Below are 24,901 nucleotides of genomic sequence, written 5' to 3'. Positions count from 1 at the left end.
AGATACATATGTATGTATAAAGATACATACATACCCTATATAGGTATATATGTACCTTAATATCACAGAATCGTTAGGCTTGGAAGGAACCTGTAGGAATGATCCAGTCCAACCCCGCTGCCAAGGCAGGGTCACCTAGCGCAGGTTACTCAGGAACCTGTCCTCCAGAGAGGACATCCACGACCTCCCTGGGCAGCCTGTCCCAGGGCTCTGGCACCCTCCGTGTAAAGAAGTTCTTCTTCATGTTGAGGTAAAACCTCTTGTGTTTTAGATTACGGCCACTGCTCCTCACCCTCTCACTGGGCACCACTGAAAAGTGTCTGGCACCATCCTCTTGGCACCCATCTTTGAAATATTTGTGTGAATTAATGAGATCCTCTCTCAGTCTTTTCAAAACTAATCAGGTCCACCTCCTGCAGTCTCTCCTTACAGGAGAGATGTTTCCAAAATTGTTTTTACAGCACTCCTCTGGACCCATATATCCTCATACATACAATATATAGACCCCCCTTCCAGTGGGGGTCAGAACTAGGTGATCTTTAAGGGTCCTTCCAACCCGGACTGTTTTGTGAATGATCTGCAGGAGGAGGGCAGAGTGGGAAAAAGAAAACCTTCATGCTAAGCAAGCACACAGCTAAAACACCTGTGTGTTAACACCACAAAGCCAAAGCACAGCACCACAGGGAATACTGATAAGCAAGCTAACTCCACCCCAGCCAGACCTGGTACAGATAAATGTATTTACACGCCTGTAAATGCACACAATACATAGATAAATTCACACATACGTATATAAACAAAATGTGTGCATGGTACACAGTGAGTGCTGCAGACAGAGGCAGCACAGACAACTTTGAGGCAACTTTGCTCTGCAACACAAGCAAGAGAGCCATCCTAGCTTTCAAGTCTCATGAGTGCTGCCGGAGGTGGCAGCTCCTCTGGGTGTAGTGCCTGCAAGTACTACAGGTCACAGCCTGCAAGCAGCAGCCCAGTGAGCCCCAAGTTCTTGCACACACCAGTGGGCACACCACTGGATGAATGCAATGCCTTGCTGTGAGTGGTTCAGTTAGTCAATATGCAATTAATTCCAGCTTTTCCATGTCAGATAAAGAGTAACAGCATGCTAATTAAATTTAAAAGCCATGTCCCTGAAAGGGAATCAAATAAGTTCAAAAGGCACAGGGATATGCAGGGATAACAGATGAAAAGCTACACCAGTTTTCCACTGATTTAATTTTTTTTTCCCTTTGATTTACACTGTCAGACAGAGGGAACTCCACTGAGAATCATGATGAGATCAAGATGATAATTTTTTTCCACTGTGACCTCAGACAAGTCACTCTTATCAGTAAAATCAAGAGGATACTATGCTACCTGACAAGTAGCTGCAGGGTTACATCTGTGTTTTCAGTGTGTGTACAAAGGTACAGTGCAAGGAGTGCCAGCATCACCCATGGGAAATGCTTTGGGAAGATCTGTGGAACACGCATCAAAACAATCCTGCAACAGACATTGTGAAGTCTTAGGTTTCATTCTAGTAGCACAGTTAATGGACCTTCTTAATATGCCCTCTGCACTGATATTTTAAAAATGTTAATTAAAAATTATAATAATATTCAATACCCTTAAGCTCAGTAATTATAGCAAGATTTCCATCAAGAGAATAAAAATCTACAGGACCTCTTTGTCTACAAATTGCTGGATGAGAAGCTTTCGGGGCCCTTCTTGGAGCAGAAGTGCATTGCTGTTAGTGAGCTTAGGGTCACAGATTTTCCTCTGTGCTTCCTGGTAAATCACGTAAGAACCAGCTCTTCTGCAGTTGCAGGTGGAGAGGAGGAGGAGGAGAAGAGTGTATTTTTGGGGATTAGGAGAAAGAAAAGGTGCCAATGCCAGCTTTCTCTCTACAAAAGCAAATTTCAAGTCAGTCATAAACCTTGGTGCTCAAAGCAGTGCTGGTAATACTTCCTCCTGAAAAGATTATCAGCTAAAAGCAGACAGTTTTGCAGAGCTCAACCAAACACTGTCTGCAGTAGAGATGGAGGTGGAATTTGCAGCTTTCTCGATGCAGAAAGTCAGTTCCCATCCCATAGTAGTCAGTGAGGCTTTTGCTGACACATTCACAGGCTTAGTACACAAATACTTGCAGAGAGAGGAATCTACAGGTAGGATTTGTCCAGGTTTTTGGTATGTATGCAGAGTATAATTGTGCAATTTTGGCTTAGCAATTTAAGGACTTTTTAAAGGTGGTTTACAGACTATTTAAATATGTGTCTGTGTCTACATCTGCAATCAGCACGATCTCTGCAGAACATTTGGTGCTGAGGACCTGACAGCCACAACATACATACTTTAGCAGTTGTTACTTCAGACTAGCTTTGGTCTGGTCCTAGTGACTGGTCCTTTGTTTGTGGCTGAAGTGCATTAGGGGCAATTCCAGAGCCCTCCTTCAAGCCTAATTTCACACAAAATATTCACAATGCTCAAAGCCTGCTGTACTTTGCAAAACAAAGCACAGCAGGTGAGGACTATGTAGAGATTCTCTCTGTGAACAGGTGCTTGATCCTAAATTAAAAAAACCCTTAACATCCCCCTGCCCCAATATTCACAGGCATGTTAGTCTGCTGGAGTATTTCCTGGGGAAAAAAAGAAGCTTTCTAAAAAGCTACCAGTGTTAGCTCACATGCATAAATCCCAGTAGGAGATGTCAAACTGCCTGTACACTTTTAGGCTGCAGGCTGAAAGAACAATATATTTTCAGTTTAGCATACTGAGAACTTAAATTCTTTTATTGTTTTAAGTATTTCAGTAGCATTAGCCTGTATTTCAGATAGGACTAGAATGGGAAGGGAAGGGAAGGGAAGGGAAGGGAAGGGAAGGGAAGGGAAGGGAAGGGAAGGGAAGGGAAGGGAAGGGAAGGGAAGGGAAGGGAAGGGAAGGGAAGGGAAGGGAAGGGAAGGGAAGGGAAGGGAAGGGAAGGGAAGGGAAGGGAAGGGAAGGGAAGGGAAGGGAAGGGAAGGGAAGGGAAGGGAAGGGAAGGGAAGGGAAGGGAAGGGAAGGGAAGGGAAGGGAAGGGAAGGGAAGGGAAGGGAAGGGAAGGGAAGGGAAGGGAAGGGAAGGGAAGGGAAGGGAAGGGAAGGGAAGGGAAGGGAAGGGAAGGGAAGGGAAGGGAAGGGAAGGGAAGGGAAGGGAAGGGAAGGGAAGGGAAGGGAAGGGAAGGGAAGGGGAATTATTTATTTTCCAAAGAAAAAACATACTTTTTATCTCTACAGTACTTTCAGGGACGGTCTGTAATCTGTACTAGACCACAAAAATTACTTTAACTTATTTGTAACCTACTGAAGACTTTAGGTTGCACAACAGTGTTTTATAACCAAAGCAGTTGGATTTTTCTTCTAGAATTAGTATCAAGTTTTAAACAGTTCCAGGAATGGAGGCCTGATACCTGAAAGACAGATAAACTCTTCCCCCTGGCGGCGTATCTGAGCCATTGACAGTCAGTCAGTAAGAACATTCCCGGTTTGTGATAGGAGGAATTCTCCGATTAGTTTGAAGAGTCATTAAAAACAACACACACGGTTGTTTTTATATCTCTGTAAAGTTTGACACCGTAGTGCTTTATTCTTGGGAAAGCATATCAACTATTTGATGAATTTGCTATCACATTAGATTGACTATCACATCTAGGAAGTCACCCCTTTATCCAGCTATATAGAGAAGATGGGATTTACTTAGGTTGCTGAAGTCTGAGTACGCACCCTCATTTTGCTAGTGTGAGGACAAAGTTGCAGCTGGGTGCTCTTACACCACTGATCTGCAGAAGAAACAACCCAGCAGCAGCTACATGATTCAGCATGTCCAGTTCAGCCCAGTTCAGCCTGAGTAACATTAGGTGAATGGAGAGCTTGCACCCCAGAAGAGAACAACTGCCAGGACGGCAGAAAGCACTGCTTTCTAAAGCTTCACCCATTGCCCTGTGCCCAGTGGAGATCTATCTTGCTGAGCAAGAGTCTGTCTGAGTTCCATTAACACAGCCACAATTCACCAAGGGATTCCGCAGTCACTAACCCCCCAGTCATTCCCACTCATGGCTCATCTGAAGATTATACAGCTCAGTCTCTCTCTGCACTCAGGCCTCCTCTGCCTGGATGCCCTGCTGGTGAATGAGCACCAGCCCCTTGGCCTGAAGGTCTTCTGCTGCCATAAATATTCCAAGGCACCGGTTAAAACTCTTCAAAGATGATACACCTAAGTGCAGGGATTTACAGCTGACAGTGCAGGGTACAAGCAGAAGCTGAGTCCCTTTCCTCATCTCTGAAGTCAAAACATAAACTGTGTGATCCAGGATTTTTGTTTTCTGCTCTTCAGAGTCCTGAAACTACCTTGCACCTTGATGCAGAAACCATAGTCCATTTGATTACACTTGTTTGTTTCAAAGGAGCAGCGCAAGGAAAGACTGTCTTCACACAGGAATCAAAGGCCTGTCTCTTTCAAGAGGAAAATACATCCCATCTATCTGGCTTTATTTCCAAAGTGTCATGGAGGAGTGTCACAGTCAGAAATCTATTTTGTGAGGACAGACAAGCCATGCCACCTTTTTTTAGCTTGTCTCTTAGTTCACAATAAAGCTGACTTTCAAAGCTGAGAATGTTTTGATGCAAGGATTTTTATTCATTCCTCCTCCTCAAATCTGTATATCAACAAATGGAAACCTCTGTGCTCGTGCTGCCTTGCTTGAAGCACAAAGTTGTTGTGCTGGCCAACAGTGCTGACCAGCTCAGCTTTAATGACACAGTCACACAAGAGCATGCAGTGCTATTCTGAGCTTCCATGACTCTCCTGAAAAGCTGAAAAGTGGTAGGTATGTAACCACTGTAGACTCATTGAGGCACAGTGCAGACTAATGGGTCACATTCAAAGGAATCCTAGTCAACATTTATAGCAATCATTTAACATATAATTTAGAGTCTGACCCTCCCTTTTGGAATATGATAAAGGAATGTTAGACTGTTCTTCTATTTACATCTCCCAGCTCCAACATTTTCTGCATTAAAGAAGAGACATCTGAATATGCTAATGCTGTGTTTCCTCCTAATTCCCACTGTATCAGACTTTCACTGCAATATGAGGCTACCTGGAAGGGATCTTAGTCTTAATCATTGGACAAGGGACTCAGATCAGGGAAGACAACAGTTATCCCCAGGATGAAACTGTTACCAAGGCAACAAGATTTTGCTGGACAAAGAAGTCTAATTTGGCTTTTAACTCAGAAATAGAAAAAAAAATCACTCACAGATAACATGGCACAAAAAGTTTACCTTTCATTTGAGTATTTCTGGAAAAAAAAACCAAAACAGAAACATAGAAACCCAGTTAATAAATGCACTATTGTTAGACTGGATCCCTTAGCAGGCACAATAGATTCACTGTATTTGTCAGGTTACAGAAAAGAGTGCACAGCACAATTATTTGTCCTTCAAAATTTGAGAGCTCTGGCAGTCAGTGTGCAGGAGTGGAGAGATTCCAGACATACCATCAGTGCCTCAACTGGAAATTCCTGCAAAAGATGCCTTATTCAGCTGCTTTCAGATGAATCACTACTTAAGGCTCCCAAACAATATTAACATTACATTACCATTTCAGTTAAAAAGTATTTATAAAAGTAATCAAGGGAAATTTGCATTAATCATCCCTCTAAAAAATCTGCTCAAAGCTAAACCCAGGACTTATCATAGACTCAGAATCACAGAATCATAAAATCACTAGGTTGGAAGAGACCTTCAAGATCATCGAGTCCAACCCAGCCCTAACACCTCAACTAAATCATGGCACCACGTGCCACATCCAGTCTTTTTTTAAACATATCCAAGGACAGTGACTCCACCACCTCCCTGGGCAGACAATTTAAGTATTTTATCACTCTTTCTGTAAAAAACATTTTCCTAATATCCAACTTATATTTCCCTTGATGCAGCTTGTGTCCTCTCCTTCCATCAGTTGCTGCCTGGAGAAAGAGACCAATCCCCACCTGGCTAGAGCCACCTTTCAGGGAGTTGTAGAGAGTGATAAAGTCACCTCTGAGTCTCCTTTTCTCCAGGCTAAACACCCCCAGCTGCCTCAGTCATTCCTCACAAGGTTTGTGTTCCCAGCCCCTCACCAGCCTTGTTGCCTCCTCTGGATGCACTCAAGTGTCTCAATGTGCTTCGAAAACTGAGGGGCCAGAGCTGGACACAGCACTCAATGTCCTTCCTGAACTGAGGGGCCAGAGCTGGACACAGCACTTAATGTCCTTCCTGAACTGAGGGGCCAGAGCTGGACACAGCACTCAATGTCCTTCCTGAACTGAGGGGCCAGAGCTGGACACAGCACTCGGGGTGGGGCCTCAGCAGTGCTGAGCACAGGGGAAGAATGACCTCCCTGCTCCTGCTGGGCACACCATTCCTGATCCAGGCCAGGATGCCCTTGGCCTTCTTGGCCACCAGGGCACACTGCTGGCTCATGTCCAGCTGGCTGTTGACCAGTACCCCCAGGTCCTTCTCTGCCTGGGCACTGTCCAACCACACCACACCCAGCCTGTAACATTGCAGGGGGTTATTGTGGCCACAATGCAGGACTCAGCACTTGAACTTATTAAACTTCATCCCATTGGACTCTGCCCATCCATCCAACCATTCCAAGTCCCTCTGCAGAGCCCTCCTACCTTCCAACAGATCAACACACACTCCCAGCTCAGTGTCCTCTGCAAATTTACTAATGAAAGACTCAATACCCACATCCATGCCATCAATAAAGATATTAAACAGAACTGTCCCCAACACAGACCCCTGAGGAACACCACTGATGACTGGCTGCCAGCTGGATGCAGCACTGTGCACCACCTCTCTCTGGGCTCAGCCATCCAGCCAGTTCCTAACCCAGCAAAGAGTGCTCTTGTCCAAGCTGTGACTCGATCTGTATCAAGTAGTTGCCACATATTCCTCTGGAGTTATGTTTCAAAAGAGCAGTAGTTTGGCCAGAGTTTGCCTATTTCATGAGTTACCTAGATAGTACTGGACCAGATAATAATTCAGAAACATTAAATTTTTTTAAAGGTAACCACCTTCTTGTACAATGTTCAGATGAGTCATTTCAATGCACAGAATATCCCACCAGTATGCAAAAGCAAACAAACAAAACACAACAGCAATAAAAATCCCTGGTGCTGTAATTTTTTCTTGAGCTCAACAATTGTAAGAATCAACTGGTGCACAGCATTCTGCACAGATGAGATTCACCAGGAGATGCAGGACTGAGGACTTTCTTCTCAGTTCAGGCTACGGGAACTTATTCCAAAGTTATGGAACTACAGCTATGCAATAAATAGATGAAGGAGAGAATCTTACAGCAAATATCCTGCTGTGTCTGACTCCATTAGTGCAAGAAGTAAAAGTGCACTAATAATGGAAATGTGGTTATTCCACAGTTTATAAGTTAACTTCTCATTCTGCTTACTTTTATCCAGCTACAGGCTTCTCACTGATGTACAAGGTTGCCCTTAATTCATCTGTCAGAAAGGAAGGGAATGATCAATGAATCAGACAGGGAGGGCAAGAGGATTATTATCCACAGTACACCAGAGCCCTGCAGTGTTTTCCCCATGTCAGGAAATGAGCTGAGAACCATATAGATATCCTTGTAGTTATGTGCAGATTTCAACTATTCTCCAAATTTCTGATTTTTTTGCCCAAAAGCAGTTCTATTCCCAATACAGCCTCTCTCCCTTAAAGCAGCTATTAAGGCTTAAGACCCTGTCAATTTGTGCTGAATACTTGGCAGGAAAACTCTTTAGAGAGCTGTGCCTGTTTGTAGCAATCTTCAAAAGCAGCACTAAGGACTGGAAAAAAAGTGGTATTTTAACATCATGGGATGTCTAATAGCCTTTAGAAAATCAGAAGTATTGCTGAAATAGCACTTCTTTCTTAGCTTTTAGTTTAGAAATGAATTCTAAGACTTTTCTTGAAATATTCAGCACTGGCAAGCTGTGATGTTTTTTCAATCTGGCATGTCAGCTAATCTTGATAACAGAAATGAAAAACAATATTTGGATAGAAAATAACTTGAGGAGGTGGAAAACTAATTTGTGAAATTAGAGGTACACAAAACACATGATACAGAAGGAACTGTTCAACTATAGCAGTAAAATCTGAATGAAAGGATTGTCATGACTGTCATGTCATCATGACAGTCAATGTCATCATTTATGATGGTCATAAAATCCATCTTGTTGACAGAAGAGCAGAAGTCCTATTCCTTGGCAAGCACAAATGTTTGAGAAGCACAAGCTGGGCTTGTTTTGGATCAAAGGCAAATCTTGAAAAAAATTTTGAAAGCCCTTTGCTAGGACAGTTTACCATGCTGATTTTCTCTCCAGCTCCTTCCCATGACTGAAGTGAGACTGGAGTTTTCTCCAAGCCTCTATCAAAGTGAAAGCTGGAGGCTATACAGACTTGCAGGCTGACTCCAGTGTACAACCATAGCACCAAGCTCAGGAGCAGTTTGGCAAGAAAATATCCTTTACAGTTTTAAGGTACTTAGAAATGTGTCTGCCAGCAGATCATTTTGAGCACAATAAATGGCAGATTAAAAGAGTTTTCAATATTAATAAATGCAGTACAAAGTACTCTCATGTGCTGTAGCAAGACATTGCTTTACTGAGAAATATAATGAGAAGTAACAACTTCCAAAAAGCCCTAGTTCTTGGCAACTCTTTCAAGTTGGTCACTTGCAACATCTAGGACTATTTGGAAAAAGCAGAAAGAAAAATCCCCGTATTCACATTGAATCTTTGCTGCCAAAGCTTTGCCAGTTGTTTCCTCTGGCATTTCCCCAGTAACAGCTCTGTGTGGAGATACAAGCATGTAAAACACGTGACCATCACTCATGAGCATGCCCTGCTCCCTTGAAGTGCCAGAGGTAGTCATCACTTCAAGAGAGTCATCAGCCAATGCTACAACTCCCTCATCCTGAAGGAGATCACATTTTTACACAACCCTGTTTTTTTGTAAACATCAAGTCTCATTTTAATCAGAATTTCTTCTAGAGATATCTGTAATGAAAACTGGTAGGAACACAATTAATAAGTTACACACATATTGACATGCACATATGGATGGATACCTGCACATGAGAGAAGCAGTGTGCTAATGGCTTTCTTGGTCTGAAGCATCAGCCAAGAGCAGAAAGCTGTAGGAAATATCTTTTAGCCCAGTGCAGACTAGCTGACATGTCCCAGAATTCCTAGTCAGTATTTGCATGTCTTTTAACCACATAGCTGTTTTGTAGTTGGCTGCATTAGAAACAGAAACTTCATATACCTGCCTCTACTGATAGCAGCCTTTCTTATATCGTTGCAGAACTCACTCACTGGTGAGCAAATCACCTGCCCTGATTTTGCTCCTGTTTTTGCCTTTCAGACTCTGTGTCTTACCTTGTAGTTCAAATCTTCAGACCCAGCCAAGGCAACAAGGGATTCCTCCTCAAACACACAGACCAAGAGAAGTTATGGCCGGTACCCGGCCTCTCATGAGAAGTGCCCTTGCTGCCCTCTACGGGCAAATCAGGAGGGAAGTGAATCTGTCATTTCCATTCCTGCTTGAACAAAGCAGTCCTCTCATGGCTTTTATTCACTTTTCACAATTCTTGCCTTTTGCAAGCCTTGTGACTCCTGAAACTCCTAAAATCCCACTTGATGTGGATTCCACAGTGTTGCAAATTGTGGGCATTCTGCATGCTAGACGAGGGATTATAGATAATTCACCACAATCTGAAAATTTGAGTTTGATTTTTATCTCTGCCGTAGAATATTTGGCCTTGATTCAGAAGAAAATCTAATTTGTTGTCAGGTGATCTTTCAGGCTAGAAAAAACATATTTAAACACAATATTTGTGTACAAAAAAAGGACATCATAATGTTTTCTATTAAAATCTGATTTTGTTTGACTAGATGAACCCTGTGTTGTTCCATTTGAAAATGAACAGAATTATTTTACTGAAACAAATTTTGAAACAGCTAACTATAATGCATAGTGGTCTTTCAACCAAGTTTCTTTATACTATTCCTCCTGATTAGTTCTATCTTAATGCATGTGCAACATCATGCTATTTCAATCTTAAGATCTTCAATAATGAACAAAGGATATTTGTTCTCAGAAACAGCTACGGTGAGTCATCTTGGTAGTCATCTGGGTATGTTCACTTTTATAGGACAGATAAGGAATTTCTTGTTTTACTTTTAATCTGTGACTTTAATCAATTCTCTGTGGGTTTTATCTTTAGTCTGGTTTTGTTAATCTATTTGAACTTCATATAATTCTCTCTGTGTGTCACCATATTGCTGATATTTAAGCACTAGTGACCTTGAAGTGCTGCTCCTAGCTCAATTTCATGTCATTGCTCTATTCTTAGACAAGTATAGTTCCTTCCAATAGGTCTCCCAATTATCAATTTAATCTGATTGTAAAATTCTTGGTTCATAGTGTTTGAAAGACTGAATCATTTGTGTTGATAAAAGACACATCATATTAGCCATCTTTAAGTTTGCACACACCAAGTTCTCTTGCTGAGAACTTCCAACTGACAACTTTCACAATCTCCTTCAAAGTTCAGTTGGGATGGAATTAACTTTAGATCTAAGCACCCTCTAGGATGAGATTTAAAAGACAACACATTAAGTCTTGATACGAGTGTCTTTCATAAACACAGAATTCAGGATCAAGCTTTGACCTACACTGTCAAAGCAGTAACTTACAGATTTAGAGAAATGGACTGTTTGAGCAAAGCAAGAATTTTCATGTGAGTTCCAAGCCTGGTGGCTCCGCTTGCTGCAACTCTTTATTTCAGAAGACCTTCAAGCTTTTCAGCCAGCTCTGAAAATTACATCCCCTTTTACATCATCCTGAAGAATATCCTCTTCCTCCTAAAGTTAAAGTTTCCAAAGGAAGCCCACACTGACATTAAAAGCTTATTTCTCAGCTTTGTGGATTACCCTTAATGAACGAACTGCTCTCAAAAGTACTTGTAAAATTCTGGAAGGATGTTTTGAAGAAAGACAACTGATCGTTTCTTTGACCACTTGCTTACACTGGAGGTTTCACAGCATTCTAGATAATGGACATCTGGATGGCCAAATAAATATAGAATAACAAAAAGAAGAATATAAGTTTACAGCCTGCTAAAATCTGTATCCTCTCTATATAAGGCTTCTTCTAGAACAGTCTGGAAAATGCCCACAATGTAAATCTTCCCCCAAAAGCTTGAGTTAATGACTCTACATCAGTGGGTACATCTGGCAGTAAATCTGTTTATGTCTCAATCAAGTAGAACCTGCCCAAGTCACACCTTAAAACATAAGCAGCAGATCAAACATTTACACAATACCTGACTGGAATGCTATTGTACTTAGGGCTTGCATGAAATAGCCTCTTGCTTTGTTGCTGCAGTGCACCCCCTACTTTTAATGAAGACAGATATTCCTAGCACACACATCTGTGGGTGAGACAGTCATTGGACTACTTTGTTGGTCAAAAATTTTCTACCCTGGTGACTCAGAGCAGTCCTTCAATGAGCTGCAGAAGGACTTCTGATGAGCATGTGAGGAAAAAAGCTGTTTCCATGTCCTGTTGAAGACTTGGGTCTAACTAGAGGCCTGCAGTTGAAGGAAAGATGTTTGCCTCTTATCTGTACTGACAGACAATGTTTCTACCATTTGAAGTCAAGAAGAGAAGAAAATAGAACAGGTAAGAAAAATGGGCTATGCATATAGTGTGAGGTGTATGTATGAGGGGGAAATAAAGCTGAGAGATGACTGTGCATGTGTATATAACATGGAGCTCCTGGACCAGGGTCCAGTGGAGGGCAACAAAGATGTTGAGGGGACTGGAGCATCTCTCTTACAAGGAAAGCCTGAGGGAGCTGTTCTGCCTTTAGACAACTGAGAGGGGATCTCATAATGTCTATCAGTCTCTGAAAAGAGGGTGCCAGGAGGATTGAACTAAGCTCTTCTCAGTGGTCCTGAGCAATAGGACACACAGCAACGGGCAGAAACTGATGGACAGGAAGTTCCTCCTGAATAAAAGGAAGAACTTCTTTACTGTACAGGTGACCACACACTGGAACAGATTGCCTAGAGAAGTTGTAGAGTCTCCCTCACTGGAGATATTCAAAAACCATCTGGACACAATCCTGTGCAATGTGCTCTAGGATGACCCTGATGGAGCAGGGAGCTTTGACCAGATGGCCCTCTGTGGTCCCTTCCAATCTTACCCATTCTGTGATTCTGTGTGACTCTAATTTGCTGAAGAAGCTAGTCTGCCATTTTTCACACCTTTCTGTTCTAGTTCTGGTTTCTTTGACTCTGACTCCAGTAGATTAGTCAAAACCATTTAAATACTTTTAAAAAAAAAAAGTTATGGTTGCTCCCCTCTGTGTGCACACACAGTGAGACTGCAGGATGGTCACTTTCAGGGGGAGGAGAAAGAAACTGATGCAAAATATTCAAGAAATTCCTGCCTCCAGCTTACATCCAAGAGGATGGCTTTCAAATGTTGTAAATCCTTTGGCAGACTCACCACTTCTCTGGTCCACACGCATCAGATTCATTAAGATAGCCTGCAAGGAAAAGGCAAAGGGAAAAAGTTTTGCTATCCTCAGGAAAAAATCATACTGATACCCACTGACATCCAGCTTTTGCAGCACATTATGGAATCAAGCTGGCATGACTTTTTACTGGAAGGACAATTTCCATTTTTAAAAGAGTTCAGTAGAAGGTGCTGTAAGAATATTATTGCCAGGAGCTGTGGAAGGAGACCTGGTGCAGTGCACAGTGACAAATCCACACAGCATGTTTGAGCTCAGAAACTCCTTAATGCCATAAGCTGGATTTAACAAAACACTTTGTGTACAAGAGGAAAGAGACCTGACCAAAACCTTCTGACAACCAAGAAAAAGCCACCACCTAACACCAGCTGCCATCCTCCTCTGGGGTTATAATGGTTCTTACTGTTCCCCTGGGCTTTAGACAGTATTGTACCCCTCAGGTTTTCTAGCCTGCTTCCCATACCAGCATTTGGGTGAGAACAGATAAGTGAATTGCAGGAGCACAGATCTTTTTGTCCTAAGTAAGGCTGCAAGGCAATTAAAATATGATGATTTTAGGTTAAGGATTACAGTATCAAAAAAGTAGTTTTTTTCGCTAGAGGAGCAGAAAGATATGCAGTTGTAGTATTCTTTGAGGAAGAATAATTTTAATAAAGCAAAAACAATTTTAGTAAACAAGAAAAAAAAGATGCACGCAGCAGAGCCTTTAGAAACTTACAGGGCTTATAGACTTCAACCCTTATTATTCACTTACAAATGAGCTCAGTTCTTTCAAGAAGTCTTTCAATATCACGTATGTCCTTTTACACTGCCAGGTTTTCAAGACTCATTCCAAGTCACTCAACATATTGCTGCTTAGATAAAACCAAGCACAGGAACAGATGAAACTAAGGCTTTCAGGCTTTTACAGTATTAGAAGTTTTTTGTTCAAGAGAATCTTTGAACTGCATGCATTCCGACATCTTAACCTTGGATTTAAAGCTAAAAAGACTGGGGGCACATACTGAAAGACCTCTGCTAGTGTGGTGTGTGTAGAGGATCCCAGGTTATTTTCCTTCTGAATGGAATAAAAGAAAGTTTTGCTGTCTTTCTGGCAGCTTCCCAGGAATCCTCTGGCAAGATCATAGTGGTCCCACATCATACTGTGAAAAGAATCCAGCTCCCCATTGTCCTTGGCGAAAGCCCTGCAGAGGATGGTCTGTGCAGAGCTCAGTGCAGAATTGGCAAGCCTGCAAGAGCATGTGTCAGCCTGCGCAGCAGAGACGCAGATCAAGGCCTCAGTCCCACGGGTGCACCTCTAATTGACCAGCAATAATGTCAGAGAATTACACTTCATGGCCCACATGCAGCAGACTGGGTGGCTGGTGGTTTCTGTAACATGGAAAGATTTCCAGCAAAGCCATCCAGGAACTCTCCAATACCTGCCAATAGAGCCCATTTTGGCAGCAAAATTAAAAAGTAAGAACTTTCCCTTGGCAGCAAAGTTAATAATTCCAAGCTTTCACTTAAAAAACTCAGCTTACTGAACTGAACCTGTATTACAACCTTATTCCAGTCATGCTTTGAAACACAGTTTCTTTCACATGGTTTGTAAGATGGAGTGGGAATTTACTGCTCTTGACTACAGCAGTTTCATCTAATGTAGTTTGTAACAGGATCAGTCCAGCCTGTGATGGAGATCAGATTTCCCTCATTAACAAATGCAACATTCCAGACCATTTAAGAATCTTTACCCAGGAGAGGTCAGCAAGCCTTCTACAGAAGAGCACCATCTGTTTAATAACCAAGAGATGGATATTATTGAATATATATATCTACATTCTTGAATGTTACCCAGTTTCCATTCTCACCTACCCATAGATAAATTACCACTTGTATTTAATCAGTACCTAAATAGAAATGGGAAACTAACACAAGCTGGTTACAAGAATAATAATTTCACAGCTATCTTCTGATATTGATTAAACTCATTAAGAAATGGGGAGATTTTTCATTTCCTTGAGCTGCCTTCTCTTCCTCATCACAGTGATGGCATCTGTTCTCTTTGCTTTCTGTTTTTTTCATTGGCACAAGGATGCAATGTATAAATAGATTAAAGTCAGAAGACAAACACATTTACACATTTGGGGTTTTTTCTTCTGTTGTGAAATTCAAGAGTTGCCCTGTAAAAAGAAACACACCTCAGGGAGTTAACTTCAACCTAAGCTCATTATTCAAAAGTCATTATTCAAAAGTGACCACTAATGTGACTTTTAATTTCTAGTGGGGAAAGAAGTTTAACATACACCCACACACCACAAAACAGTCAGTCTTGCAGATAAGACAGTTTAGGAGAAGTTTAACACAGATTCTACAGTAGCAGCCAGCTCCTCCTCTGTATTCCCCACACGACTAATGATAATGAATTAAACATGCCAGCAAGCATTTACCTTGTTCTCTATTGAATCAAGAGCAAAGATCCTGTTTAATAACATAAGATCTACAAATATATGTGTTGACTGGACTCACCACTCTCCCCTCTTAAAGTGGAATTCATTATGTGAAAATCTGGCCTTACTTGAAAGTAATGCTAATGTCTTTTTAGCAAGGTGAGGGTACTTTCAATATCTAATTCAGAAAGTGAAGGGGCATAATCTGTTTTCAATATGTAGCTCCAAATCCAGAATAACTTTCCAGTTTTAATAAGAAAACTCTTCTTTTGTACCAAGGGGAAGAGGCTGTAACTAAAAGTTACTCCCAAAGGATCCTCTTTAGTGCTGCCTTGCAACCCTATAGTATTTTGAGGAAAACTGATACTTGAGCTCCAGTGCTGACCCAGCTGGCATTTTGATACTAGCTTTGCCAGAGCTGGAAATGTTTCAGGTCTTAGTTAATGCTTTGACATATCTGAGACACCTGCAGCCTGGCTCTCTGGGCTTAGCAAGTTTGCAGGCCTTGCATATTTTACACCACCTTATGTAATACTTGACAGCAACTCTTCATATAGGTCTTCGTTCATAAGATCCATAGGCTATACTTTTACCCAGGACTGTCCATCTTTAAATGCATGTTCAACCATGGCAGCTCCTCCTACAACTTGGCCTGCTGCGGATTTTTCATACTTTTTCTGCTGAAGTATCAGGTAAGCTTTATAAATATTTAATTTGTAACTCATTATCCAGATGTGTTACTATAAAGACTGTAACACAATCTTAGTTATATAGTCCCTGAAATACTGTGAGCCAGTGCCCAAAAGAAAATGTGCTCTACTTTTATGTAGCTGAATGAGAATTGTGAGAACATTGGCTTTGAGAGTGCAGTTGCCCAAAACTTTTTGTGTTGGTTTTATTCAAAAAACGAACGAAAAAGCTCAAAGAAGCGTTATGATCTCCCATTTGCAGCACCTTTTCAGTGTTACACTTCCTCAAACACAAGGGGCTCTTGTGTATTACATTTATGGACAATTTTGATTTTAAACAAAACGGGACTCACTCACATTCTCATAAGCCATGCACTCATAAGCAAGAACGTGCTTGTATCTAGGTAGTCTGATCAGGATTTACTGTGGTGATAGAGTGGAAAAAGGAACATACCTGTCATGCTGTCACCACATCTGGGCTAGAAGTCAGGTTAAAGGCAATGGGACACAAGCACAGCAGTGATGCATTTACTCACATAACCACTATTTACAACATCAAGAACACTTCTGTTTGAATTCATGGTTTATTGAAAAGCTCTTGGATGCCTCAGAATTATGCTTTGAATGTAGAAATCATGGTTAGGGAGACCTTCTAGCTAGTTTACTTAACAGGTGTTGGCATCTTGATTCCTCCAACCTGCGGCCAGTGAAAGTCACAAGCCAAAAAGTGCAAGCGTTTGGTGTTCAGAAGGAAGATGTTAAGCCTTAGAGGAGAGGCTGGGAGCTTCAAGAGACATTTTTCCAAGGTGGCTTAAAGCTGTGTCTGTAAATAACAGTTTATATAGATCAGTTATCAAGTCAGACTGGAAATGTAAGAGAATTTGTATTCCATTGAGCAGTATTTTGAGAGTCGACCCCTCAGTCATTTTCTCATGACAGTCAGCTCTAAAGGTTTAATGCATTTAAATATTCTAGTTTAGGTAACCTAAGAATTAATCTTCTCTTATTACAATGACCTTTATTTCAAAAGTCCTTAAACTTCATTCCTGTATATGAAGAATATGTTCTATTGAACACTATGCAGAAAACCACTTTCCTCAAAATATAGGAAAGATACATTCAGTTTGAGATCATTATTGGTATTAGAAATGTCCTTTGTAACTGAGAAATTAGATGCAACACCTGAAAGGTCACTAAATATGAATGGTGATGCTGTCCAGGTAGAAGCAAGAGAGCAGAAAACAGGATAAGATGGAATCATCTAATCAGATAACCCAGAAATAAGCACATCTGGCCCTCAGACATACTTAGTATTTTAAAGGCAATGTGGCAGAAGGACTTAAGGTGCTCACTAGAATGGTTAAGTGTCTCAGCATCAGATTCCTATCAATATAATGAAATGATAAGACTGTTCAAGGTGAAGTTTAAGGCTGAAGGTCCAGGTCACTGACTTTAAATCTACATTGAAAATCAGAACTGGGTATGACTCAGGATTATAAACCTCATACTAAAGAGGGACTATCAGAGACATACCAAAGATGGTTAACACCTTAGGTATAGAGTCAAAGTAGGTCAGATTCCAGCCTCAGAGTTAAACTACTCTTTTACAAAACCTATTACTTACAGTACTTGGCTAGACTCAAATTACTCTGTTTCTGAAATCTAACTCCTGTAATGTGTGGCACATCAGGTAAAAAATCCCCAAACCCCCAAACCCAGGAATCATTGTGGGATACCACAGACAACACAGGGAAGGGGGACTGCAGCTATTGTGGCTAGCAGATACAGCACTCAGAGCCCTGCAACTAATCTGACATCAGCAGTTTAAGTTGCCAAGAAACCATGAAGGAAAACAGAATGAAGTGGAATAGTCAGCAATATTCCATTTACAGTGTGGACTAAGTTTTTGAATAAACAAATTGGAAGTGTCTGTGCCTTTTGGAAAGCTGACTTGAGCAAGGAAGAATGTAATCTTATGAGAAAAATAATGGAAAAATATGGTGCTCAGACACCTTGACAAGTAAGATTTTTCTCTAGTCACTCAAGTTTTAGGAAAAGCAACAGCACACTGCAGCTGTACAGCAGAAAAGTGCAAGTATACAAAAGAAAGGCAAGACCCAGCAATAAGAATGAGGCTTGGAGTTAGATTACTAGCTGTTGTTAGTCAAGCTGTTTACCTTACTCTTGGTTTGCTCATAGACCCAAAGAAAGCTAGTTGATTGCTAGTCCCAGTAAGCTGCAACGAAGAGAGCACAGGTTTTCTTACTCCTGAGGATGTTGCCATCATTGTTATTGGCTCAGTCCTCCTTCTAGTATTTGTCTTTCTCTGTGGTCACTGCTGACATATGCCCAGGCAGAACCCTGCCTAGATATCCCCAAAATACCCATGTACTGTACCTACTAGCCAATATTAATGCCAGTTGTTCCAGCATCTGCATCTCCCACCAGACACTGCATTCTGCGATTGGTCACTCACGATGCTTTCCTCTGTCTGTATTTTAAGTAGCAGCAAAAGTAACGCTGCACTTCTGTTAATTAAGCCCAGCAAAAGAAATCACACCAGTAACTCCAACCCCAATTGGCTGGGTTTCTCTCGGTGTGGGTACCCCTCCACCCATGCACACACACAGTGCATTCATTCTGTGCTCTGGTGCCCATCAGGCGCTGCGGCTCCTTAATTGCCTCACACGCACAGAAAGTGTGTGCTCACACTCCAAATGCTACCAGCCTCATTAGTTCCTTTCACACTTCGTTTCTCCATGTGAGGCATTCAGAGGTTTCACAATCTGCATATCTTCCTTTTAAGATGTCACAGAGCTCTTCGGCAGACCTTTGAGGGATTAACGAGCAAGATGCCTCTATTTTATTAATTAGCTGCTTCTCAGCTGTACTCCACAGCTCTCTACAGGTTCAGCTGCTCAGCTACAGTAATTAGACAACCCACTTTTCAGTCTTCCATAGCACTGCCTTAGAGAGAAAGTTTGACTGTTCCTGAGACTGCGGTACTTTCTGGCAATTATTAGACATCTCCTGAATGACTAATAGAGAAATCCTGCTTTCTGTATTATTCACTGCAGCATTACAGCTCCCCATTCTAGACTTTGTCTCAGGCGCTCTGCTGTCAATATGTGGCATCACTGGCACTTGAGCATCCAGATGTTATCTGAAAGATTCTTTATTTGCATCATTCAGACATAACAGTCATAAAGAATGTATTCATACTCCCTCGGAATCAGTTGCAAGCAAAGTGGGTAGTGTTACTTCTTATGCTGCAATACTTCTCAAACAGGAACAAAATCAAGCCAACAAACGTATGCTGTCTTTGCTTCATGCAATGGAAAGCTCGCTTGTACGTCTGAGCTCACTATTTTTCTTAGCTACCAGTAGCTCATGCACTCACAGTATCTGACGTGCAGAAATTTATAGAATATGAAATGGCCTTTTTTAAAAACTTGCCAGTCAATCGTAAGTATTAATATTGTGCAGTGAGTACAACTACAAGGGGAAGAAAATCTCTTAAATTGCACTTAGTTACTTTACTTACTAAAATATTTCCTTGAAACACTAAATAGCATCCATGGTGAACAGCTCTCCAGATCCCACAGTGATCCTACGGCTTCTATCTTGTCTATTTATCTACAGTACCAAGCTACTCATTTAGGCCAAGCTCTGGCTCCTTTCATCTCTCCCAAACCAAGCACACAGACTCAGGAGGACATGCTGATTCTAACTGAAACAAACACACCTCCAACTTAACATTTGAAAGCAGTAAAACAAAACGTTTTTCCTTTCCCAAGAGGCAATGAGAAGCAATGCCAGGGTCTGACAGACTGTTATGAGCTGTATGTGCTGTGCATACACTGCTGAGTAAGTCCATCCCAGAGCGTGCTGGCAGCATAGATATGTACAGCTGGCCAGATCTGAAGCCCCTGCTGCCTGTCTCCAAACATGCCTTCAAAGGCTGTAGATCAAGAAGGGCCTGGGATGTGCACTCACCAGGGCCCTTGGTCTTGTCTGGATAAATCAGGTGCCCAGGACTAAGACAACACATTGAACTTAACATTTGAAAGCAGTAAAACAAAATGTTTTTCCCTTCCCAAGAGCCAACAGGAAGCAATGCCAGGGTCTGAGAGAGTGTTATGAGCTGTATGTGCTGTGCATACACCACTGAGTAAGTCCATCCCAGAGTGTGCTGGCAGCCATGGTTTGTATCAGTCCCTGCCACTGTATCCCCGATAAAAAGTGGGCTAACCCTGTAAGACAGGTGACTTCTTCCTTCCATGTGATCAGAAGGAATTGCAGAATGATAATTATATTACGTTCTCCCTAGTAGAGAAGAACTAACATATCTACTTATCTATTAGTGTAAGAGAACTTGAACAGTTTGTTCAACATTATCTTGGTTTTCTGACATGCATCTTGCAGAATTGTCCCTCATGTTGCCTTATGCATAGACACACGCATGCAGTGTGTTCTGTGCAGTTGATGCATGTAATTAGGCAACTGTGAACATGGATTTTTTCAGTGTGGATGTAAGAGGGAAATGAACATGGAACGTCAGTTATCCACAGAGCTCCCATAATTCAGTGAGGTAAACCTCCCTGCTTTCCCTGTTAAGATGCCATGCACATTGCTCTGATCGTCTGCAGTATAAACAGATAGCTATTTAGAAACTTGTATAAAATAAAATTCCAAAGTAAAACAGTCCAGAAATTCTCTGTGAGCCCTTCATCATCTGGTGGGAGGCTGCAAGACTAAGGATGACAGGCGTCAGACGTGCTGAGTAACGCCTGGCTGAGGAGCGCTCGGGTGCTCCGGCAGTGAAAAGCCCCGTGAAGCGGTGCAGAAAGCAGGAAGGCTCAGATCCAGAAGGATCTTTTTGTGTATTTCAGCCTTTTCTCAGATATCCAAAAAGCCATATAAAGCATGAGTCAAGCATATAGAGAAACATAAAGCTACAGTTGGCATGCTTCATTTAGGAATACACATATGTTGGCGGTTTTCCTTCTCCTCCACCCACTTAGGGTCCAGGTTCAGCCAATCTGTTAAACACTTTCCTAGCTTCGATGGACAAGGACTTTCAGGACAGATTTAAAGTTAAACCTGTACTTTACTGCCCTTAGGAAAAGTACCTAATCAGGTTCTGATGCTGGCTGAAGCAAGGCCTGACAATAAACTTACAAGGAATTCTGCAAACTTCATGCAATAAAAAAAAGTAGTGAAATGTTCTTAAAGTGAATTAAAAATCCAGACAGCTCAAGCTTACATCTCATCAAGCACAAAGCCAGTCATTTTTCAGGCTAAGTACTTCTTCTGGCACTAGGGTTCAAATCTCTGATGAATAAAAGTCCTGGTTATAGCAAGCATTATAGAAAAACCAAAAAACCACCAGCTTCTTTTTATTCTTATTCAGAATTACAATCTTGGTTGGCTAAGCACTCAGTTCTGTCATGCTGGCTATTTCCACAGTAATGAAACAGTTGTGCTTTGATGACATAGCTCTTCCCCTGTCCATTTTATCAAGCAGTGAAGAGAAAATAATTGAAAAAGAGAAGGCCTTCTGGGTGTTTCACACTGTGCATGTCAATGCAAGGCTGAAGCCTCATGCTCCCAACGCATGCACGGCACTCGCCCTGCTGCCAGGGCTCTCAGGACACTGATAATCTCTTGATATTGTTTAAAATAGAAACCAAACATTCCTTTTTACAACACACATAAAAAAACCGCACAATGTGATTTTGTGATTTCTACAAAACTTTACACTGCTGATCAGAAACTTCTATGACAATCAGGCATAGCACATACTTCAGATTCTTCTTAGATCCTCAAACTTATGAATGCTACCATGAGCCCTTCATCACTGAGGTTATCATTGTGGGATGCCATGAAAAAATCAAACCCCAAGAGACTGTACGGAGCTTCAGTCTAAGGTCAGAGCCAGAATCAGGTATAAGAAGGTGAAATTCAGGATAAAACATCCCAGCTGTGTCCTGTTCAAGGACGATGGGATGATCTGCACAAATGTCAAATCAAACATAGTTCTTACCAAAGAAGAAGCTTGATCTTCAGAAAACACTTGCTAATGGTCCTGTGGATCCTTTGCTAAAAGCTTTCCAAACTTCATTATGCCCAAATCTGAATGCTTCATGCACCACAGAAGAGCTGACACTTTTCCCCATCTGAATATACTGGAGTTACTAATATGCAGCAGTTCTTTCTCCCCAGGTTGTGAATGAATTCACGACTGGCCAGAACACAGAATCAAGAGGACTTAGGGTTCTCCTAAATCTCAGACTGCACCAAAAGAAAGTAATTTCAGGAATGAACTTTCCCAGTATCTTATGATGAGTTTAATACTATGTTCTGGAAGGCTTATACTCCTGAATCTGATCAAAAGTAGCACTGATAGTACCCTTTTCAAACACACAGCACAACAAAGGAATCCAAATCAGAACTTCTAATCATTGTGGTGTTCCACTGTCATTCTGTAATAGCTACTATAGGGAGTGTCAGAACTCTATTCCTGGCAGATCTCACTTGCAGGCAAAACTCTTACTGTTGCTACAGAAAACACACAAGCTGGTGAAAGGAGAAAAATCACTGGCAATTACTTTTTACCAAGTTAGCCGAAACATTTGCTTTCCAATCAGATTCAAACATGCTGACAATTCAGTAAAATCCAGGAGACAGTTGATAAGGGAGAGTTTCATGAAGTGACCCTTTCCAGTCTGAATGCAGATTCCCATGTAACTAACACCTGTTACTGGGGAAGGGCTGGTTTCACCCACAAGGAACAAACTTTCCATGGTAATACTTAAGCAGCATCACAGTAGGCTTTGGCCTTTTAATTGTTTAATTGTTTTTTGCTGTTGAATGCCAACAACCCCCACTCACACCATGTAGTGTAAGGAGATCTTAGGAACAGTACAACAGCTGTGGTTTTGGGTATTTGAATCACATCATTTTGTATTTGTGTTTGGTAAAAGACATGAAAGTCAGCACAGACTGTAATAAACTGGCAAAAAGCTCAAAGAGCCTCTGCCCAGGAAATAATTTTGACTCACAGTTTTTGTCAAGCCAGTTATCATCTATTATAGATAATTATCACTATACTAAAGACTGAAATTGAGAAACACAGAACAAAAGAGACTTGTGCTGTGTTTGTCCTCCAGATGCATAAGGGATGTCACGCTTTCAGAGCTGAGCAAACAAATTTTGGTATCAAAGTAGTTTTATCTGGGTGGGGGGGGGGTTTTCCCTTTAATCCCTATACACACATTGTTCTTATGATAAAAATCAGGTACTTAAAACAGCAAATGGCTGTGTTGATACTGTAACATTCATTAACCTACCACATACCTCTCTGTATTTGCACTGCTTTATCTCTTCTTTATATAAAAATTGTGTATCATTAAGAGTTATCTGTACAGCAGCTGCCAAAGAAATAATAGGACAAATTTAAGTACTCATTCCTCCTTCAACCTTGCAGTTCTAAAGTAACCCAGTTAATAGGACTTGAGTCCAGACAACATTCAAGAGGCCCCATCTCAGACAGCTTTTGTAAGAAGTGTCACTGGCATGCACATGCCTACACCCTGTCCAGGTCAGTCTATTATCTTTAATGCCTCCCAGTCCCACTTCCTTCTCCCCAGTTACTGCCACATCCATATTCACTTCACAAAACAAAACTGAAAATCTTAAGAACACAAATCCTGCATTATTCTCAAATAAGTGAAAGTAAGAGAGTGGGCTTTCAATTCATTTGCAGACATCTGCAGAGAATCAAAGCATGTATTCCAAAAGCCTACAGAAAAACAGGTCAAAATACTTACTTGTAAAACTGATTTGGGAATAACTTAATTAAATTCATGCAAACATACGAGACCACTGCATTTTAATGAACTGAAAAGAGCTAGAATCCTGTGCAACTATTTTAAAAAGAACAGATTTATTCTAAAGATCTTTCACAGACACCAAACAATCTTTGCAAACATATTCCTGTAGAATGTGCAGGATATGCAGAATATATTCTGCAGGATATGCACAGCATGTGAGAGTTCTGGATATTTGATAATTTCACCCAGAAATTCCTTCACCAATCCAAACTGCAAGTTTCCTCACTTGCAAAATTAGATGTGCCCAGGAACCTTGCTGTTGTAGGGCAGCAAGGGGGACCTGCTTTTAAAGGCTGCAAAAATCCCTTAAAAAAAAAAAGCTTTATTATAAGTAGAGCTGACTTCTCTTCTCAGGAAGGAGGCAGCTTAACCTCCTTCCCCAAAAAGCCCCACTGAATTTAAGATACAGTTAACTATAAAACAAGAACAGGAGTAAACTCACAATGTGTCCCTCTATACTTAGAGGGAGATACAGAGAAATCCCATGGTGTAACTGCTCTCCCTCAAAGCAGTCAGTCACCTTTTTTATCTTCAGTACCAAAATCTTTTGATAAAACCCAAAGCAGCTCCCAGATGGCAAGGCAGGAGTTCCTGCATGTACTTTCTCTGTCCTGACAGAAGCCACCTTGGTCAGAAGACCATCAATAAAGAGGTGTCTCAGCTTCCTGGGAGCCCTTGTTGGGCCTGTAAATACAAGAAACTGAATGGAAAACTGCAACATAACATCAGTAAGGGTCCTTGGTAGAAACAGATCACATCCTGGTATGTGCCCTCCCACCTCTGGAGCTTGGTTAATGGGACACTGCCTAGGAAACATCAGGCACCCAGAAGCAGCTGGGAAGCTCATGGGAGAAAGACTCAGTGCTGGAACAGGCAGGCACCTGCCTGTAGAGTTTGCTCAAAGGCTCACAAGGGACAGCTAAGTGCTAGGGAAACGCTACACTGCCCACCCCCCTCCAGCCACACTCACAGCAGTACCTGGGGATTTTAGACTTTCCATTCCTTATTTGGAGTTCAGTAACCTGCAATAAATTAATGTATATATATGTATATAATGTATATATATGTATATAACTTTGCAATATAGAGAAATTTCACTTTTGAATGCAGTTGAAATAAAACTAGTCCTGCTGATTAGTCAAGAATATGACACAAACTCTGGCCAGCCTGGAGCTAAAGCTATCCACTGGCAGGCTGATGGCAGCACGCCCACTGACCTGTTGGATGAGGCCAAACAGGAACGATAATAGCTGAGTTC

General features: G+C 41.5%; 1 protein-coding gene across 1 annotated transcript in view; it reads left to right on the top strand.

The window, feature by feature from the left end:
- Positions 1-11,501: 11,501 nt before the first annotated feature.
- GJB7 (gap junction protein beta 7) overlaps positions 11,502-24,901 on the top strand; it is a 35,690-nt gene continuing 22,290 nt past the window's right edge. The window contains exon 1 of the mRNA XM_063389612.1: positions 11,502-11,771. The gene's annotated coding sequence lies outside the window, so the exon portion shown is untranslated. The remainder of the gene's footprint in view (positions 11,772-24,901) is intronic.

Source organism: Prinia subflava, chromosome 2, assembly GCF_021018805.1.
Source record: "Prinia subflava isolate CZ2003 ecotype Zambia chromosome 2, Cam_Psub_1.2, whole genome shotgun sequence".
In the NCBI taxonomy this organism is placed as follows: Eukaryota; Metazoa; Chordata; class Aves; order Passeriformes; family Cisticolidae; genus Prinia; species Prinia subflava.
The sequence above is the reverse complement of the archived record's forward strand: the minus strand, read 5'-3'. Positions and strand labels throughout refer to the sequence as shown.